Below are 19557 nucleotides of genomic sequence, written 5' to 3' on the forward strand. Positions count from 1 at the left end.
TGTTGCCTGGACCAAACCATTGGCACTCAGCAGTACGCACCAGTGAAGGTCTCCCTATTTGAGGTGTGCTGCATCTACACAATCTGGTGCTACAAAGTGAGGGAAGAACTCACTGAGGAAGAGCTGATTGAGCACCGCACATCCACCAATGAAGATTCAGAGGAGGATTCTGATAAGGAGCAGTATGAGGATGTAATTCAGGTTGACCCAGCACATCCAGGAAGCCAGGGGTATGGTACACAAGAACTCGAGAGACTTTAATATTGAGGCAGATCACATGAAAAGACAGTTGTTGTGCACTTTCATTAGAAAAGACTAATTTCCTAAGAAGTGAAGACCTTCCTACATCTCAAGCCTTCCTGTTCAGAAGTGCCATTGGAGCCTTCTCACAAGAGATCGCCTGCCTGTCCTTAAAAACATCATAAAGCAATGTTTTAATGGAATCGCCTCAATACAAATTAAACCATATTATGTGTCCTTTGGTCACTCTAAGCCATGGGCCCTGGGATGGTGACATGGTCCTGCTAACTGACAGCTCAATCTAAGTGTCTCACATTTTCCATGTACATGCAATCCTAGTGAGGTGCAAATATATGAGCTGGTGGCTGGTGCAAAGCGAGGATGAGATGGTGCAGCCTCTGGGGTTCATTCCCCTTGCCTGGAGGCCAGCCCAGGGCCTTTAGGGATGGCTGACCTAATGCACAAAACAGAAAGGATGTCACTGAGTGTGAAACCATAGCAACTGTCAGCAAAGGCTGCAACACCTTGAAGGTCATCGATCACCTTCCAACACTTTACACAGAATGATGCCCTCCCATCCCTTCAGCTCCTCACACTATAATCTCATATAACAAATTCATCCCTAGTGTGCCATTATCTGTCACACATTCATTCATTCTCTCACTACCCTCAGTGCTAATTTCAGTCTCTCCGTGGCCCACAGGACTGTGGCCTTGGGTGCTGCAAGCTTCAAGAAGCCATGCCAAGTGGAAAGCCAAGCAGGCTACACTCCCACATGTCCTCAATTGCTCTGTGGCATTGTGGCCCCTCTTCCCTGTAAAGAATAAGACAAAATAATTATTCTCTTCTGAGAAAGGACCATGCATTCATGTCTGACGTTACCTCATGAGATTTTCATACAGCAACTCCATCTCCTTCTTTTCATACAAACGCGCACACCCCCATTTGAAAGACTCACTCATCCTCAGGTGCACTTCAGTAACGAATATTGAGGGAGCCTTTTGCCAGTGATCATGCCTATCCCGCACATGTACTGCCAGGTGTGTGTGTCTGCTGTGCGAGCAGTGATTATTGCTCATGCTCAGAGTAGAGATGGTCATATAGCCTCTGGTGCACTGCAGACAGGGCTGCCGGGTGACCTCATGACCGCTGGTTACTCTGCCACTGCCATCCAGGTTTGCTGGGTCTGTGTGGGAGGTCTCCTTTTCCCATCCTGTGGCATCAGCACATTACACCAATCAGTGCCAGGCTGGAGGAGACCACGGAGTCATCGTCGAACCATGGGTCTGTCTGGGTTCTGGAGTCCTCCACACTGCCGGTGTTTTTTTTTAGCATTTAACTGGCTGCAAGGTAACCAACATGGGAGGGGGGAGGGGGAGGGGGCAGGGAAGGGGTGCGCAGATGACCTGGTAGACCTGCCTCCTTTTACTCAGGAGTGCAGCTGTTGAGGAACCTATAATGTCAAATCAGCAGTCACCTGCTCAGCTGATGGCCTTAATGTAACCAGAGTATTTAAATGTTTGTCAGCCATTGCAGTCTTTGCCCACATGGCCTTATTGGCAATGTTGCTGGCCCTTTCAATGTCCAGGTCAATGCTGCTGAGCGCCCCACCCTTGGAATGTCATTTTCCAGTATCGGCGACTTCCAAAGTATTGATTGGCCGCTGCCTCGACAGGTAGCCTCCAATTGCCCACCTGCGGATTAATGGGGCCGGAGGAAATTGGAAATTCGGTGGGAGCGTGCGTTTCCACTTCCATGAGCAGGGGTACACCTCCTGTCACATAATCAAGCTCAAAATTAAGTCAAAATTACACCCAAGGCAGTTAAAGGGAGAAAAGATATAGGGCGCGACCTACCAGTCTCGTAATATTCACGCTCAAGCATAACGAGTTTGGTGAATAGCGGGAGAGGCCAAAAACGAGATCCGCGCTGGGCGCCAAACAGCTTGCGATGCAACCCGCTCCTGTAGGCAAAATCGGGATCTCGCCATCGCGTGGTGGGAAACCAATTATCAACACTTAAGCCCCATTTTCATTCAATTAATAGCAGCGACCCCATATCCAACGGCCTCCTGTCATTCATCGGCTGCCCCAGCAAGTTGGCACGTTGGCACTGATTGGAACTTGTTTTGAAAAACGTGAACTTGGCAGAAGGGCTCCTGTGGGGATTCGAGGAGGTGAGTAGTAATCTTTGCTCACAGGCAAAGAGCCCGGGTGTGCTCGGCTTGCCACCCTAATGCTTGGTGGGGTGTGGGAGACCCTCCACAGGGATGGGCCAGGATGGGAGGGTAGGGAGGAGGCGCTGGAGGACAACTGGGGTGGGGGGGGGGGGGGGGGGGGGGGGAAATTGCTCACAGCACCTCCATGTCAACCCCTGAATCCCCACCCCATTCTGGGAGCAACCCTTGTCCCTGCTCATCTGCCCACCGATCACCCACAACCCCCATGACCGCTGAGGACTCTGACTGCGCGACTGAAGGCTATCGCTAATAGGGAATTTGCAACCATGGTTAAGTGAGCACTTGACACATGCCAAGTGGATTCCCGTGGATGGGTGGGCCTAGTAGCATGTGGGAGTTATTGCCCAGCATTCCAATCGCACCTTGATGCCTGGACTGTGCTTGAACATTGCGGGAGGCAACTACGCATGCAGCAGCCCCAACATTTGAACACCCAGGGGATGGGACACAGCTCCTGGAACATGTCCATGGTTAGAGGCTGGGTGAGCATCACGAGGGGTGGGGGGAATGCCTGGAGAGATGGGCAAAGGTTCTGGCGGTCATTGCGGGACAAAGTGACAGGGGCATCATAATGGTTGTGCAAAAATATATTTAATGAGCTTTGCAATACCCCATTCCCGATAGTGCCACCCCCAACCCCCCAGCCCCAACCCGACCCCCTCCCCACCCCTTACCCACACCACTACTTCCTCCCCCCCTACTCCGGTGCCCTCAGTGATCCTCAATGTGCCTGGCCCTCCTAGCTGTACCAATACACTCCAAGCAGCTATGGATTTGCTGGAGTGATGCTGACATCTCCCTCTGAATGTCCCGGCTGCTCCCTATCATCTCCATCAGCTCCAGGTACCCATTTCCAGAGGCTCAGCATCAGGCTGGGATCCAGCAGCCCTCCGACTGCTATCTCGCCTGGGGTTTCCTGCCTCCACCTGATGTACATCAGCAGCAGTGAGGTGCTCACCAGGTTGTCCAGGAGCCTGACCACGAACATGTCCCACCAAGATGTGTGTATCTGCGCCGGAGGGTGGGGATGACAGCTGTGCCGCCACTATTATGATGGCTCTCCTCGGAGCTCTCCTCTGAGGTGTTCTCCTTGGAATCAGGAGAGGCGGCCACCGGGCTTGGATCAGCACCATTGGCTGGAGAACCTGCAGGAGAATGGACATGTGGTCCAGGGGACCACTCACGGTTGACAGGTCCGCCGGGTGGACCCGATGGTTACTCATCTCGGTGGCATCCGCCAGCCTCTGCATTGGTGACTGCCCTGTCCTTAGCCATGCCAGTCACCTCCAGGGCCTGCTTCTCGAAGGAGGTGGCGATTCTCCAGTCCGGCACCCCACTGCCAGCCTGGGCCCTCACCCGCCGATTGTGCGAAAGCTTTTCCTAAGGAGACACAGAGAGGCCATCGTTAGCCACACATGTGGTTCAGTGGTGGGAGAGCGGGTGTGAAGATGGGGCTGGGGAGGAAGGTAGAAGGAGGGCTGGGGGTCACTTGGAGAGTTGGGGGTGGATGCTCCTTTGGGGTGTGGGGGGGGCATTGGTGTCTACTCACTCGTGTTGCCCCATGTAGGTTGCTGACCTTCTTCCTGCACTGCTGGCCAGCCCTCTTGGTCATACTGTTGGAACTAACAGTTGCTGCTACCTCATCCTAGCAGTAATGGCTGCCTTGCGGCTCACCTTCCAGGATCCCTGGGGGAATAGGACATCCCTCCAGGTTTCCACTGCTTCCAGGAGCCTCCCCAGATCAGCATCCCCGAATCATGGGGCCGGTCTAGATGTTTAAGTGCTGCTCAACCTTGTTAGCGGGGGGGGGGGGGGGGGGGGGGCTGCTGGTGAGTGCGGTCCTGGCGAATCGGCTGGCAAGGTGTTTTATTTGTGGCGGGAAGCCCGTGAGGCTTCCTTAAGTGAATCGCATTGCGTTGAATTTCGTAGCCGGTTTTGCTGGGCCTAATGCCCGGAATCCCGGGGCAATTCCGCTCGCTACAACACTTGGAAATGTTTGCAGAGAAACACGCCCACAAGGACAGAGAGGGGGAAAAGGAAAGAACTAGTTTGAGCGAGAAGAACAAGTTCCACTTTCATTCTCATCTGCTAGTTCACACATAATGCATAGGCCTACTATCAGAATAAAATCAAATCCACGAACACTGGTCAATGCTGAATTCTAGTATGAGTTCATAAATATTAATACTAAACACCCTCCTCAATGAGGGGGTGGAGGATGAGAGGAACGGAGCATAGAGAGTGCAACAATCATGCTTGTTATATAGATAACACAAACAAAACATCAGCAAAATACAGAAGCCAACAGTGTAAAGAATACAACATCTCCGAACTGCTGAAAGTGAGAGCTGGTGGCTGTTGGCAACTGACCTGCAACCTCTTCCCAGCAAGGCAAGGGCTTGGTGTCTCTAATAAGTGTGAAGGTGTTTTTGAGGTCAAACTCAACCAAAACGGTAGCATTGTGGATAGCACAATCGCTTCACAGCTCCAGGGTCCCAGGTTCGATTCCGGCTTGGGTCACTGTCTGTGCGGAGTCTGCACATCCTCCCCGTGTCTGCGTGGGTTTCCTCCGGGTGCTCTGGTTTCCTCCCACAGTCCAAAGATGTGCAGGTTAGGTGGATTGGCCATGATAAATTGCCCTTAGTGTCCAAAATTGCCCTTAGTGTTGGGTGGGGTTACTGGGTTATGGGGATAGGGTGGAGGTGTTGACCTTGGGTAGGGTGCTCTTTCCAAGAGCCGGTGCAGACTCGATGGACCGAATGGCCTCCTTCTGCACTGTAAATTCTATGAATTCTATGAATTCTGTTCCTCTGTGTGCCCTCTAACAGCTGCTGCTACCTCATCCCAGGCAGCACTGGCTGCCTCGTGGCTCACCCTCAGGGACCCACGCAGGAACAGGACATCCCTCCTGCTCTCCACCGTGTCCAGGAGCCTCCCCAGATCAGCATCCCCGAACCTTGGGGCCGGTCTCCTCTTTCCCAACTCTTAACTTCTACCTGTTGTTGCTTTTCTCTTGGTTCTTTCAGTCTTATTAAGTGGCTCATTTATCATCCAACTCTGGAAAAGACCACCCTGGAAGCATTAAGCTGTCTCTTTATATATACTATGGGTGGGATTCTCCGGTCACCTAAATCGCGTTTGCCGATTGGCTGGAGAATCCACGATTGCACAGCAATCGGGAGTGGTGCCGCTTTTGCAATGCTCCGCCCCCTCGAAAACGGTGTACTCAAAGAGTATGCCGCACGGCGTCGGGACGTCATCTGAGGCCCCCTCCCCCGATGCTCCGCCCCCGATGGGCCGAACGGCGTGGAACACTTGTCCTTTTTATTTTCATGAACCCGGCGTGGTGGCTGCGAACTGAGTCCAGCGCCGCCACAGTCAGCGGGGGGGGGGGGGGGAGCCATTCCGCAGGCAGGGGGGGCTTTGGCGGGGGCTGGGGGTACTGGTGGGGGGTGTACCTGGGGCGGCAAAGCTGATTACAGAGGGGTAGGTTTTGGCGGGCTGGGACCGCGCGCAGCCGGCCGTTGCACGGCGCGGCCGCCGTGCACATGCGCGGCCACAGACCCAGCAATTCTCCAGCTGTATCCGCAGGTAAAGCCAGGGGCTTTACGCTGCCTGGCTGCTCGCCCCCCAACAGACAGAGGATAGGTGCAGCCTTTGTTCCATTTCTTCGGGTGTAAAACACCACTGTTTCCCACGCCGGCGTCAACACTCAGTCTTCAAATCGGAGAATCCAGCCCCGTGTACCTTGCATACTTTCTGTTTCTGAAGACACGAGCATCTCCATTTGTCAATCAGCATCATTCTAAAAATAAATGGGCTGGCGTCTGTGTTAAAGCAATGGAGTGGCAGCTTCATGCTCAGGAGCCAAGAGTGTAACATGTTTGCTGAATTCACATCTGTGATTTGGGATAATAAAAAACATAATTTGTCTGTCTGACTGTCTCACACATATGGTGCGATTTTAGTCCAAATTGGATTGGCCAGTAATGGCATCTTACATATCAGTGCACAATCTGTGCATCAATTTACCTCCAGTTTAAAATTAGTATCAAACTCTTAGCATTTTAATTACTTTCCATTGACGACTGTGAACCCACTCATGATCCCACTGGGAAACCAACTGTAACTCACTGGCATTAACAGGCAATCACCTTCCACAGCAGCAAGTTGCATATCAAAGGCAAAATATGAACAAATTTAAACTGAAAACTTCCATTTGTTGATATTTACATTAAATTCAGTTCAACACGAAATGACAAATATAATGAAGCCAGCTATTAGCAGGAATGGTGTAGAACCCTCAATAACGACACAAAAGAGTAGAACGGTAAAAGAAGGCTTTAATAAGCAGAGAACTAGCCTGTAGCAGAGACGGGTGCTTACCCCTTATATACGACTCCCTGGTGGGCGGCGCCGGAGGCGGAGTCCCCCAGGGTTCCAAGCCCGGTCTTAAAGGGGCATCACCTGCATGATGATAAGGGTAGAGTAACCGTTCATCACATTCACCCCCGTTTTTAAAAAACGCAAAGTCCGTCGAGGGTGACGTGGAATCACATGTCTAGTCTTTTTGGCAGCCTGATCGTCCTCATCAACCTCCTCAGCTCGGGCGGTGGTGCGGTGGACACAGACGTCTTTGGTGAGGGTACATCCCGGAGCACGGTTGTCGGAGCTTTGGTCTGGGTCGGGGTAGGGTGTCGGGGCGTGGGGGGGATAGCTGGGGCTGGGTGTAGCGGTGCCAGCGCCGGCGTGGAGTGTGGAGGGGGGTCTCTGGGGGGGGGGGGGGGGTGGGTGGGCGCAGTAGGTGTTGACCGACGGAGAGGGGGACCGGGGGGGGGGGGGGGGGGGGATCAGTTGGTGCCAGGTCCTGCAGGGAATCCGTGAGGGGGGGGGCATCTGTAGTGGGGGAACCAGCGGGTGCCAGATCCCAGAGGGAAACCGTGTCTTGCCTGCCATCGGGGTGCTCGAGGTAGACGAATCGGGGGTTCGCATGTAGTAGTCGGACCCGCTCAACCAGGGGGTCCGTTTTATGGCTCCTTGCATGCCTCCGGAGAAGAACAGGTCCCGGAGTCGTCAGCCAAGGTGGAAGCATGACCCCGGAGGTGGACTTCCTGGGGTAGACAAACAAGCGATTGTGAGGGGTCTCGTTCGTGGCCGTGCAGAGGAGCGACCTAATGGAGTGGAGGGCATCGGGTAGGACCTCCTGCCAGCGGGTGGTTGACAGACTTCTTGACCGTAGGGCCAGAAGGACAGCCTTCCAAACTGTCGCGTTCTCCCTCTCCACCTGCCCGTTTCCCCGCGGGTTATAACTTGTTGTTCTGCTCGAGGCGATGCCCTTACTGAGCAGATACTGACGCAGCTCATGGCTCATGAACGATGTATCCCGGTCGCTGTGGATATAGGCGGGGAAACCAAACAGAGTGAAGATGCTGTGCAGTGCCTTTATCACGGTGGCCGAGGTCATGCCGGGACAGGGACGGCGAATGGGAAACAGGAGAACTTGTCGACGACGGTTATGAAGTAGATATTGCGGTTGGTGGACGGGAAGGGGCCTTTGAAGTCCACGCTTTGTCGCTCAAAGGGCCCAGAGGCCTTTACGAGGCGGTTTGCACTCCGCACAGATCTGTCAGGCCCTAGTCATGGCTTTGACCTCCTTGGTGGAGTAAGGTAGGTTGCGGGACTTGATATAGTGGGCAAAACGGATAACCCCCAGAGGTCATTGTGGATAGCCCGCAGGCGATCCTCCTGCACGTTGGCGCACGTGCCGCGGGACAGGGCATCTGGGGGCTCGTTGAGCTCCCCTGGCCGATAATTGATATCGTACGTGTCGGTGGCGAGTTCGGTCCTCCACCTCAAGATTTTATCATTTTTAATTTTGCCCCGTTGTGCGTTATCAAACATGAAAGTCGGGTGAACCACCTACCTGCTTGATGTCGGTCTTGATGCGACTGAAGGCCGTCAGGGGAAATGTCGTGCTCTTTATGAGTGGGCGAGCTTTGTCCGCATATTTGGGGACGCATTGGGCTTAATAGGAGAAAAGCCCCAAGCACCGTTTGAGGGCCTTGAGGCTATGGGGGAGTGGAAGTTCCTTAAGGGGGCACATGCGGTCGGGGTCGGGACCTAGGACCCCGTTTTCCACGACGTAGCCGAGGTTGTGTGGAAAACACATTTTTCCTTGTTGTAGGTTAAGTTGAGGGCTCGGGCGGTCTGGAGGAACTTTTCGAGGTTCGCGTCATGGTCCTGCTGATCATGGCCGCAGATTGTGACGTTGTCCAAGTACGGGTATGTAGCCCCCAAGCCGTACTGGTCCACCATTTGGTCCATCGCCCTCTGGAAGACGGAGACCCTATTTGTGACGCCGAAGAGGACCCTGAGGAAGTGGAAGAGCCAGCTGGCTGCTTCGAAAGCAGTATTGGGCGGTCTTTCGGGCGGATAGGGAGCTGGTGGTAGGCGGATTTGAGGTCGACAGTGGAGAATACACGATATTGAGCGATCTGATTGACCATCTCTGCTGTACGGGAAAGGGGGTACGCAAAGAGCTGTGAGAAGCGGTTTTGGTCTGGCTATAGTCCACCACAATCCGTTTCTTTTCCCCGGACCATACTACCACCACTTGAGCTCTCCAGGGGTTGTTGCTAGCCTCAATGACCCCCCTCTTCCAGTAAACACTGGACCTCTGACTTGATAAACGTCATGTCTTGGGCACTGTACCGCCGGCTCCTGGTGGCGACGGGCTTACAGTCGGGGGTGAGGTTCGCGAATAGAGAGGGGGGTGCCACTTTCAGTGTCGCAAGGCTGCATACCGTGAGGGGGGCAAGGGTCCGCCGAACTTCAGTGTCAGGCTTTGGTGGCTGCATTGGAAATCCAGACCGAGCAGCAGAGGTGAGGGAGGATGTAGAGTTTGAAACGAGCGTATTCGGCGCCCTGGATCGAGAGATCCGCAATACAATATTCCTTGATTTGGACCGAGTGGGACCCAGAGGCGAGGGCTATGGTTTGGGACGCGGGATAGGTGCGCAAGGAGCAACGCCTTACCGTTTCTGGGTGGATAAAGCTCTCCATGCTCCCGGAGTCGAAGAGGCAGGGAGTGTCGCACCCGTTGATCTGGACCTGCATCATGGAATTCTGTAGGTGCTTTGGCCGCGTTTGTTCGGGGGTGATCACTCCCAGTTGCGGTAAGTCCGAGTCCTCAGCTGAATCAGATTCACAAAATGGCCGCCGCCATCGGTCGCACGTGTCGGGTCTAGAAGATGGCCGTCGCCAAGATGGCCACCCCCATGACTCGCACAAGGCCGATGACGCGTCAGAAAGGGGCGTGTCCAGTCGGTGTGCAGCCGCGTTGCGAGGCCTGCGAGCCTGTGAGCCTGATTTCCGGGCTTGGTGATCTTTTTGTTTCTGGGCCCTGGGCCTGGCCAGGCAGACCCTCGCAAAATGCCACTTCTTCCCGCAGTCGCTGCAGATGGCGGAGCGGGCTGGGCAGCATGGACGTGGGTGCTGGCCCTGCCCACAGAAATAGCACGGTGTGCCCCTGGTCTGGGCGGGTCGCCGCGCGACGCAGGCCCGTAGCGTGGCCGAGTCTGGGAAAGTCCAAGGGGGGCTCGCAGGGTCTGCGGGGTACGTGCCTAGGTTGTGGCGGGCCACTTCCAGCGTTGTGGCGAGCGTTACCTTGTCCTGGAGGTCTTTAGCTCCATTTGCGAGGAGTCGCTGCCTGATATAGGTGGAACGGATGCCGGACACGAATGCGTCTCGGATGTGCAGGTTCATGTGAACTTCCGCCGTCACATCCTGATGATTGCAGTTCCTGGCGAGCGCGGTGAGCTTTTCCACGAACTCGTCTAGCGTTTCCCCTGAGCACTGCCGGCAGGTAAAGAGCAGATGCCGGGCATGTACCTCGTTTATGGGTTTGAAGAAACGGTTGCGTAGGATCTCGACCGCCTCGTCGTAAGTAGTCGCCTTCTCGATCATGGCGGAGATTCTGTAACTCACCCGGGCGTGGAGTTGGCGCAGCTTGCGTGGCCCTAGGACGGGAGTCTCCGAGGATTCCAGGTGGGCCTCGATGCAGCGGAGCCAGTACTTAAAATTTTATTTTGCCTCCTGTGTCCGTGCTTCCAGGTTGAGCTTCCCTGGCTTGAGACCTGGTCCATCCTAATGTAGTTCTGCTGATTAAATTGTAGTACCCTCAATAATGACACAAAAGAGTAGAACGGTAAAAGAAGGCTTTAATAAGCAGTGAACTAGCCTTTTGCCGAGATGGGTGCTTACTGGGTGCCGCCTACAGGGCATTATATATGACTCCCTGATGAGCAGAGCCAGAGGCGGAGTCCCCAGGGTTCCAAGCCCGGTCTCAAAGGGGCATCACCTTCATGATGAAAAGGGTACAGTAACCGTTCATCACAAATGGCAAGCAGGATAGGTTCATTTTCCTGTATTCCTGATGGATGAGGTTGTTCAACAAAATTGTTTTAACTGATTGTATCTTTCTTTGTTCTTCTTCTCTCAGATACAATCGAGGTGCAAAGTGGCTGATGTGGGCATGCAAGAATTATAGAATCCCTACAGTGCAGATGGAGGCCATTTGGTCCATCAAGTCAGCAATGACCCTCCAAAAGTGCACCCTACCTTGGCCCAAACCCCCGTCCAATCCCCGTAACCTCACCTAACATGCACATCTTTGGACACTAAGAGGCAATTTTAGCAGGGCCAATCCACCTAAATCTGCACACCTTTGCACTGTGAGAGGAAACCCGAGCACCCGGAGGAAACCCACACAGACACGGGGAAACGTGCAAATTCTACACAGGCAGCCAAGGCCTTGCTCAGGATTTTCCAGCTGCTCCCACCAGCGGAGAGCCCCCGCTATGGGTCCCCCACCAGTGGAGGGGACAAACAGCAGAAAACCCCATTGACACAACAGAATCCCGCCGGTGGACAGGGGGGGGGGGGGGGGGGGGGGGGGGGGGGCATGTCGGGTGGGTGGCATTCCTGCCCATTGTTTCTGCTGATCTTCGGAAGGTGATAATAACTTAAGTCCTTTATCTCTACAAATGCACCTCTGAGTTCCTCGAATCATTAACACAAGTGTTTCAAATTAAACTGTCGCCAAGAGCAACGATTCATGTTTACTTGAAATCGTAAAATTTGGCACTCCATTAGGTAGTTGTGCTGAAGTGTGGAAGATGAGTTGCTGGAATTCTAGCCATCAATGCAAGTCCACTCCAGCAGAGCAGCATTGCATAACTGAAAATCACAGCTTGGATTTTCTCATCTGCACCGTGTTCCTAATGTCAGCTTCAGTTCCAGGTTGTGACAGTGGCCAAATGACAATTGTAAATCAGCCAGTTTGGACACTGCCTCCAGCAACATGCGTAGGCCCCAAGATTTTCCACTGCTGTTCTGCAGGTGGAGCGATGTGCATTGTCCACACAGATAGATCAGCAATGCCCTCCAGAAACCTCTCTGAGTGTTTGGGAAAAGATAGCCATAACTAGGAGTTAATCCCTGAAGACCAAGATGCAGTGTCACAAAAAAGTTCAATAACGTGATGTGAGTGGTCAAAGTCAATAAATGCATCTTCTAATGCTCTATGTTATGACCAGGTGAGAGGAAATGAACTGGCTCCCCTTTATTCAACCTCCTCAGTTGGTCACAACAACGCTTTAAAGTTTGTTTTTCACAATGCTTTTTCCAAATCAGAGTATAATTAACAATTTAAGGTGTGAGCAAAATGGAGCCAATCAAACAAGGTTTACCTGAGTCAAAGAGAAAATTTATTAACACCTAAACTTGCAAAAAATAATAAAAACTGAACATTAAGTATTCGACCCACACACACACAACACTCCCCCCACACACACACACAATAACCCCCCCCCCACACCCATACCCCACGCACACAGGCAACAACACCCCTTCGCCCCCCCACACACACACAAGACCACCCCCACACACACCACACACCCCCACACAATAACCCCCCCACACACGCACGCAACACCCCCACACACACACCCACAACCCTCCCACACACATAACCCCCCTACACACACAACACCCCCCACACACACACAACTCCCCCCCCACACACCCAACAACATCCCTCACACACACACAAACAACAGCCACCCCCCCCCACACACACACACACACACCTCCCCGCACACTACACAATAACACCATCCGCACACACACTCAACACCCCCCCATACACACACACCCCCCACACACACACACCCCCACCCCCCCACACACACAACCCCATACACATACACCCACAACAAACCCCCCCCACACACACACAACAGCACCTCCCCAGCACATACACAATACCCCCCACACACATACACTACCCCACACATGCACCCTTTCAGCGATACCCACACACACAATAACACACATCCACACACATTCCTACATACCTGTGCGCACACATACACACACATGCAAACACATAGACACCCACATATGCACACACAGACCTGCACACCCACACACACCTACACACCTACACACCTACACACACACACACACACGCATGTACAGAACCACACATGCATGTTTCAGCAATAAGGTCAGTTATAGTCCAATTAAACAAAAGTATAAATATCCACATTTAAGTGTGCTCTGACTGCACTTGAGGCATAGATTTTAAACGTTGTGGCCAATTTAGGTCAGCTGGTTTCTTGGATGGGGTCAGATACAGGAAATGTTCCAATTTTTATAAGATCTTGGTTTGCTGAGAGGTTTCTGGTAGAGTTGTCTCCTTGGACTGAGTGGCATTCTTATTCTAAAAGATTAAGAAGGAGAGAGAGCAACCTTCAACCTTTTTTGATGTGGTATTTTTTGACACTGCCTATATCACATGCATTCTCTCTCTCTCGTGGCTGGGCAACCTTGCCATGAAATACCTCACCTATTGTGTATTTCCAAGAGGATTGAGTATGTCTGTGGCATATTGTTGTTTCAATATCCAGTATTTTGCATTATTAATGTCTCTTCCTGAGACAATTACGAGTTTCACACTCCCCTGAATGTGATTCATTTGTTTCTCACCTTCACCTTGGCATGTGGCCTTGTGTTTTTAAGCAGTTTGCTCCAACTCAGTTCAAATCGCTAAATTCCCACTCAGTTAAAATTTGAAAAGCAATGGCCGGAATTCTCCCCCCACAGGATTCTCCATTTTGCCGGAGCCCGGGGGGTTCCCAACGGTGTGTGGCTGCCCCACAATGGGAAACCTCATTGGCCGAACGGCGTAATGGAGACTCCCGCCGGCGGGTCAAGGCAGAAATGTGGAGCTGCAGGGCGGAGAATCCAGCCCCATATTTTCAAAACTAAAGGGGAAAAGCCTTGTGTTACATATCCCACCAAATGTCTCATTAGCCTCACACACTGTTCAATGCACTGTGACTAACCTACCCTCAATCGTTATCAATCAAAACTCGTATCTCACATTCATAGCATCACCTTACATTCACACACTGAAAGCTTCACAATCACATCGCACATCTGGCACACTCTGACTGTTATTCAAAGATGACAGCTACATCGCCTGAATACATTACACCACACACTTCCCTCTCACTTGCAGGAAAATATGGTGCACAAGCCCGAGTTAGCAGCACTTAACCTACTGGGGACAACCATGGCTGCATGTCTTTATTCTCATGGAGGGGATAGTTCTCACCATCATTGGAATGGTCATTAGTAAGGTCATTGGAAGCAGCAGGGTTGAAATTATGGCAGGTCATAGTACGCTTGGAAATCCTCAGTTTTCCGTGTATAACAGAAGCTGTGGCATCCGATTTACGCCATGGAAATGGTGCGTCTTATGTTTCGGTGTTGCTGGACCTGAAATGCAAAATAATGCCTCCTGGTACCTGAAAGGCGGCATGGCAGCACAGTGGGTAACACTGTTGCTTCACAACGCCAAGGTCCCAGGTTCGATTCCCAGCTTTGGTCACTGTCTGTGCGGAGTTTGCACTTTCTCCTTGTGTCTGCGTGTGTTTCCACCGGGTCCTCCAGTTTCCTCCCACAAGTCTCGAAAGACGTCCTTGTTTGATGAATTCGACATTCTGAATTCTCTCTATGTGTACCCAAACAGGCGCCTGAATGTGGCGACTGGGAGCTTTTCACAGTAACTTCATTGCAGTATTAATGTAAGCCTACTTGTGACAATAAAAATGATTATTATTATTAATAATATGGCATCTCACATCAATTGCCCCTGTGATCTCACAACCTTTTTTGATTTAGCAGATGAAACGGGTGCACCTCATACTTTCCAACTTCATCTACCCACAAGATGGTGCAGGTTTGCCAAGATGTGGAGATGCCGGCGTTGGACTGGCGTGAGTACAGTAAGAAGTCTTACTATATAGAAGTCTTATATACATGTTTCTGGAACATACCTCTTCATTCACCTGAGAAAGGAGCAATGCTCCGAAAGCTAGTGTTTGAAACAAACCTGTTGGACTTTAACCTGGTGCTGTGAGACTTCTTACCAGGTTTGCCAAGGTCAGTGAGGAAGACTCTACTGGGCAGCGTGGCTGGGGTCATTATGGAGGGCTGTAGAGACTGTGAGTGAACACAGCCTTTGCTGTTGTGGGGCAAGCCTTCCAGGGACCACAGGTGCCTGAATAGAAGGACTACTCCCCATACGTCTGCATGTATAATTGGTATCTTCCCCAGGTGGCCCAACCTCACTCCCCAATCTGCCCATGGTTGCAGGATGAGGCCTTTCAGTGGCCAATAATTGGTCGCTTGTAGACGTTGATTGGTCTTTGAGTGGGAACGTCATCCTCAATTGTCCGTGCCCCTGATTTAATCAAGTGAGTGTCACAAAGACAACTGGCTCTCCATCCCGTGCTTTCCCATACAATTCTACTGCCCCTGCTCCACCTCCATCTCCCATCCCACTCCATCAGAGGGAGTTCTGACTGAGTTACTTATTAGAGTGTGAGTGACCAGCATCCAGGAATTAAGGTAAGAGCAATGTATGTGCCAATTCCCTGGAGGATGAGTTCTGCTGCAGATCGAGGGCTAAGATGAGAACCTTGATGAGATGGACTATGAAAGCAGGCCAATGGGCATGCTGGTCACATTGAGAAGCCTGTGGAAAGACTTATAGTGATTGCCAAGCTTGGTGCAGGGCTTTGCCTGCAGCCTGGAGCCATTTCCTTCCAGCATTGAAATTATGGTCAATTCCATCAGGACACTTGTGGACACAGCCGCTGTCTCAGCTTCCATTCCAACAGTAGCAGAAACCACCCAATGGCTGCATGATAGAACATAGAACATAGAACAGTACAGCACAGAACAGGCCCTTCGGCCCTCAATGTTGTGCCGAGCCATGATCACCCTACTCAAACCCACGTATCCACCCTATACCCGTAACCCAACAACCCCCCCCTTAACCTTACTTTTTATTAGGACACTACGGGCAATTTAGCATGCCCAATCCACCTAACCCGCACATCTTTGGACTGTGGGAGGAAACCGGAGCACCCGGAGGAAACCCACGCACACAGGGGGAGGACGTGCAGACTCCACACAGACAGTGACCCAGCCGGGAATCGAACCTGGGACCCTGGAGCTGTGAAGCATTTATGCTAACCACCATGCTACCCTGCTGCCCTGATGTAGTGGAAGTTCAGAACGTTATGACGCTAGGTCAGACAGCTGCCTTCAGGACCAGGATTCAAAGGAGCTTTCAGGGTGCCAGAGCAGTCCAGTAATTTGTTCTTCAATAGCTTACGAGGATTGCTGATGGTCCAGGCTGGTAGTATAGATGGCACATGTTAAAAGAGGTTCAACTTAGCAAAGTGTGATGTGATAATCCATGTTAGCGTAACAATTGAGATGGGAGGACTGCAGTCTGTCTCTAGTTCCATTACTCCACAGGTCACAATGTATATTTTAATTGTCTTTTGACAAGCCACCGAGACATCAGTTAACACTGTGAGTCAACCAATCTTGTTCAAATTCTATCTCTCACAATGGATTCCAGACTTTGCCTTTGAAGACCTTGGTAAGAAGCCTTACAACACCAGGTTAAAGTCCAACAGGTTTGTTTCAAACACGAGCTTTCGGAGCACTGTTCTTTCCTCAGGTGAATGAAGAGATATGTTCCAGAAACATATATACAGACAAAGTCAAAGATGCCAGACAATGCTTGGAATGCGAGCATTTGCGGGTAATCAAATCTTTACAGATCCAGATAGGGGTTATTCCAGGTTAAAGAGGTGTGAATTGTCTCAAGCCAGGGCAGTTGGTAGGATTTTGCAAGTCCAAGCCAGATGGTGGGGGGTGAATATAAGGCGACATGAATCCAAGATCCCGGTTGAGGCCGCACTCATGCGTGCGGAACTTGGCTATAAGTTTCTGCTCGGCAATTCTGCGTTGTTGTGTGTCCTGAAGGCCGCCTTGCAGAGCGCTTACCTGGAGATCAGAGACTGAATGCCCTTGACTGCTGAAGTGTTCCCCGACTGAAAGGGCTTGTCACGCGATGCCCGTTCATTCGTTGTCGCAGAGTCTGCATGGTCTCGCCAATGTACCATGCTTCAGGACATCCTTTCCTGCAGCGTAAGAGGTAGACAAGTCGCACGAGTATGTACCGCGTACCTGGTGGGTGGTGTTCTCACGTGTAATGGTGGTATCCATGTCGATGATCTGGCACATCTTGCAGAGATTGCCTTGGCAGGGTTGTGTGGTGTCGTGGTCCCTGTTCTGAATGCTGGGTAGTTTGCTGCAAACAATGGTTTGTTTGAGGTTGCGCGGTTGTTTGAAGGCAAGTAGTGGGGGTGTGGGGATGACCTTGGCAAGATGTTCATCTTCATCGATGATGTGCTGAAGGCTGCTTAGAAGATGTCGTAGTTTCTCCGCTCCAGGAAAGTACTGGACGACAAAGGGTACTCTGTTGTGTCCCGTGTTTGTCTTCTGAGGAGGTCGTTGCGGTTTTTTGCTGTGGCGCGTTGGAACTGTTGATCGATGTATCGAGCGCCATATCCCGTTCGTACGAGGGCATCTTTCAGCATCTGTAGATGTCTGTTACGCTCCTCCTCGTTTGAGCAAATCCTGTGTATACGGAGGGTTTGTTGTCGATAGGGGATGGCTTCTTCAATGTGTTTAGGGTGAAAGCTGGAGAAGTGGAGCATCGTGAGGTTATCTGTGGGCTTGCGGTAAAGTGAAGTGCTGAGGTGACCGTCCTTGATGGAGATCATCTCCAGGTTCCCCCAAAAAAATAGCATGAGTGACGCACACCATCGGGAATTCAGGGGTGGAGCATTGGGGGAGGGCCACAGGTGATGTCCTGAGGCCGTCCATACGGCGTGCAGCGAAGCGCACTATGCGAGTACATCATTTTGGAGGAGGCAACGCATCGCAAAAGTGGTGGCGCCCCCGATTTCAGCTCCAACAGGGATTCTCCGACCGATCACCAAACGCGATTTTGGCATCGGAGATTGGAGAATCCAGCCCCTTGCTTTGGAGCTTTCTTAGAAAATCACCCCAAATTGGATGGCCTCAAGGATAGCTTAACTCCCAGGGTTTCATTTTATCTCCTGAGACCCCATTCCCCAAGATACCTAAGATCCAACTCCACAGCTATACCCAGCTGTAATGGCTCCCAGGGTTTCTTCTGAGCTCTAATTGCATGAAGCTATCAAGCAGCTCTTGGGACTTCTTCCCAAGCACATAGAGCAAGATAACCCAAAGCATTTGCTGCCTGGAGAAATATGAGAATGACTAGAGCGAGGGTAGGTCCGATCAAGGACAGCAGCTGGAGATTGTGTATTGAGTCTGAGGAGATAAGAGAGGTCATGAACAAGTACTTTTCTTCAGTATTTACATGTGAGAGGGGCCACATTGTTGGAGAGGACAGTGTGAAACAGACTGGTAAGCTCGAGGAGATACTTATTAGGAAGGAAGATGTGTTGGGCATTTTGAAAAACTTGAGGATAGACAAGTTCCCCAGGCCTGACGGGATATATCCAAGGATTCTATGGGAAGCAAGAGATGAAATTGCAGAGCCTTTGGCAATGATCTTTTCATCCTCACTGTCAACAGGGGTGGCACCAGGGGATTGGCAAATGTCGTGTCCCTGTTCAAAAAAGGGAATAGGAATAACTCTGGGAATTACAGGCCAGTTAGTCTTACTTCGGTGGTAGGCAAAGTAATGGAGAGGGTACTGAGGGATAGGATTTCTGAGCATCTGGAAAGTCACTGCTTGATTAGGGATAGTCAACACAGATTTGTGAGGGGTAGGTCTTGCTTCACAAGTCTTATTGACTTCTTTGAGGAGGTGACCAAGCATGTGGATGAAGGTAAAGCAGTAGATGTAGTGTACATGGATTTTAGTAAGGCATTTGATAAGGTTCCCCATGGTAGGCTTATGCAGAAAGTAAGGAGGCATGGGATAGTGGAAAATGTGGCCAGTTGGATAACAAACTGGCTAACCGATAGAAGTCAGAGAGTGGTGGTGGATGGCAAATATGCAGCCTGGAGCCCAGTTACCAGTGGTGTACCGCAGGGATCAGTTCTGGGTCCTCTGCTGTTTGTGATTTTCATTAATGACTTGGATGAGGGAGTTGAAGGGTAGGTCAGTAAATTTTCAGACGATTGGTGGAGTTATGGATAGTGAGGAGGGTTGTTGTCGGCTGCAAAGAGACATAGATAGTATGCAGAGCTGGACTGAGAAGTGGCAGATGGAGTTTAACCCTGAGAAGTGTGAGGTTGTCCATTTTGGAAGGACAAATATGAATGCGGAATACAGGGTTAACGGTAGGATTCTTGGCAATGTGAAGGAGCAGAGAGATCTTGGGGTCTATGTTCATAGATCTTTGAAAGTTGCCACTCAAGTGGATAGAGCTGTGAAGAAGGCCTATGGTGTTCTAGTGTTCATTAGCAGAGGGATTGAATTTAAGAGCCGTGAGGTGATGATGCAGCTGTACAAAACGTTGGTAAGGCCACATTTGGAGTACTGTGTGCAGTTCTGGTTGCCTCATTTTAGGAAGGATGTGGAAGCTTTGGAAAAGGTGCAAATGAGATTTACCAGGGTGTTGTCTGGAATGGAGAGTAGGTCTTAC

The sequence above is a fragment of the Scyliorhinus canicula genome, chromosome 16, assembly GCF_902713615.1.
Source record: "Scyliorhinus canicula chromosome 16, sScyCan1.1, whole genome shotgun sequence".
NCBI classification, from domain to species: domain Eukaryota; kingdom Metazoa; phylum Chordata; class Chondrichthyes; order Carcharhiniformes; family Scyliorhinidae; genus Scyliorhinus; species Scyliorhinus canicula.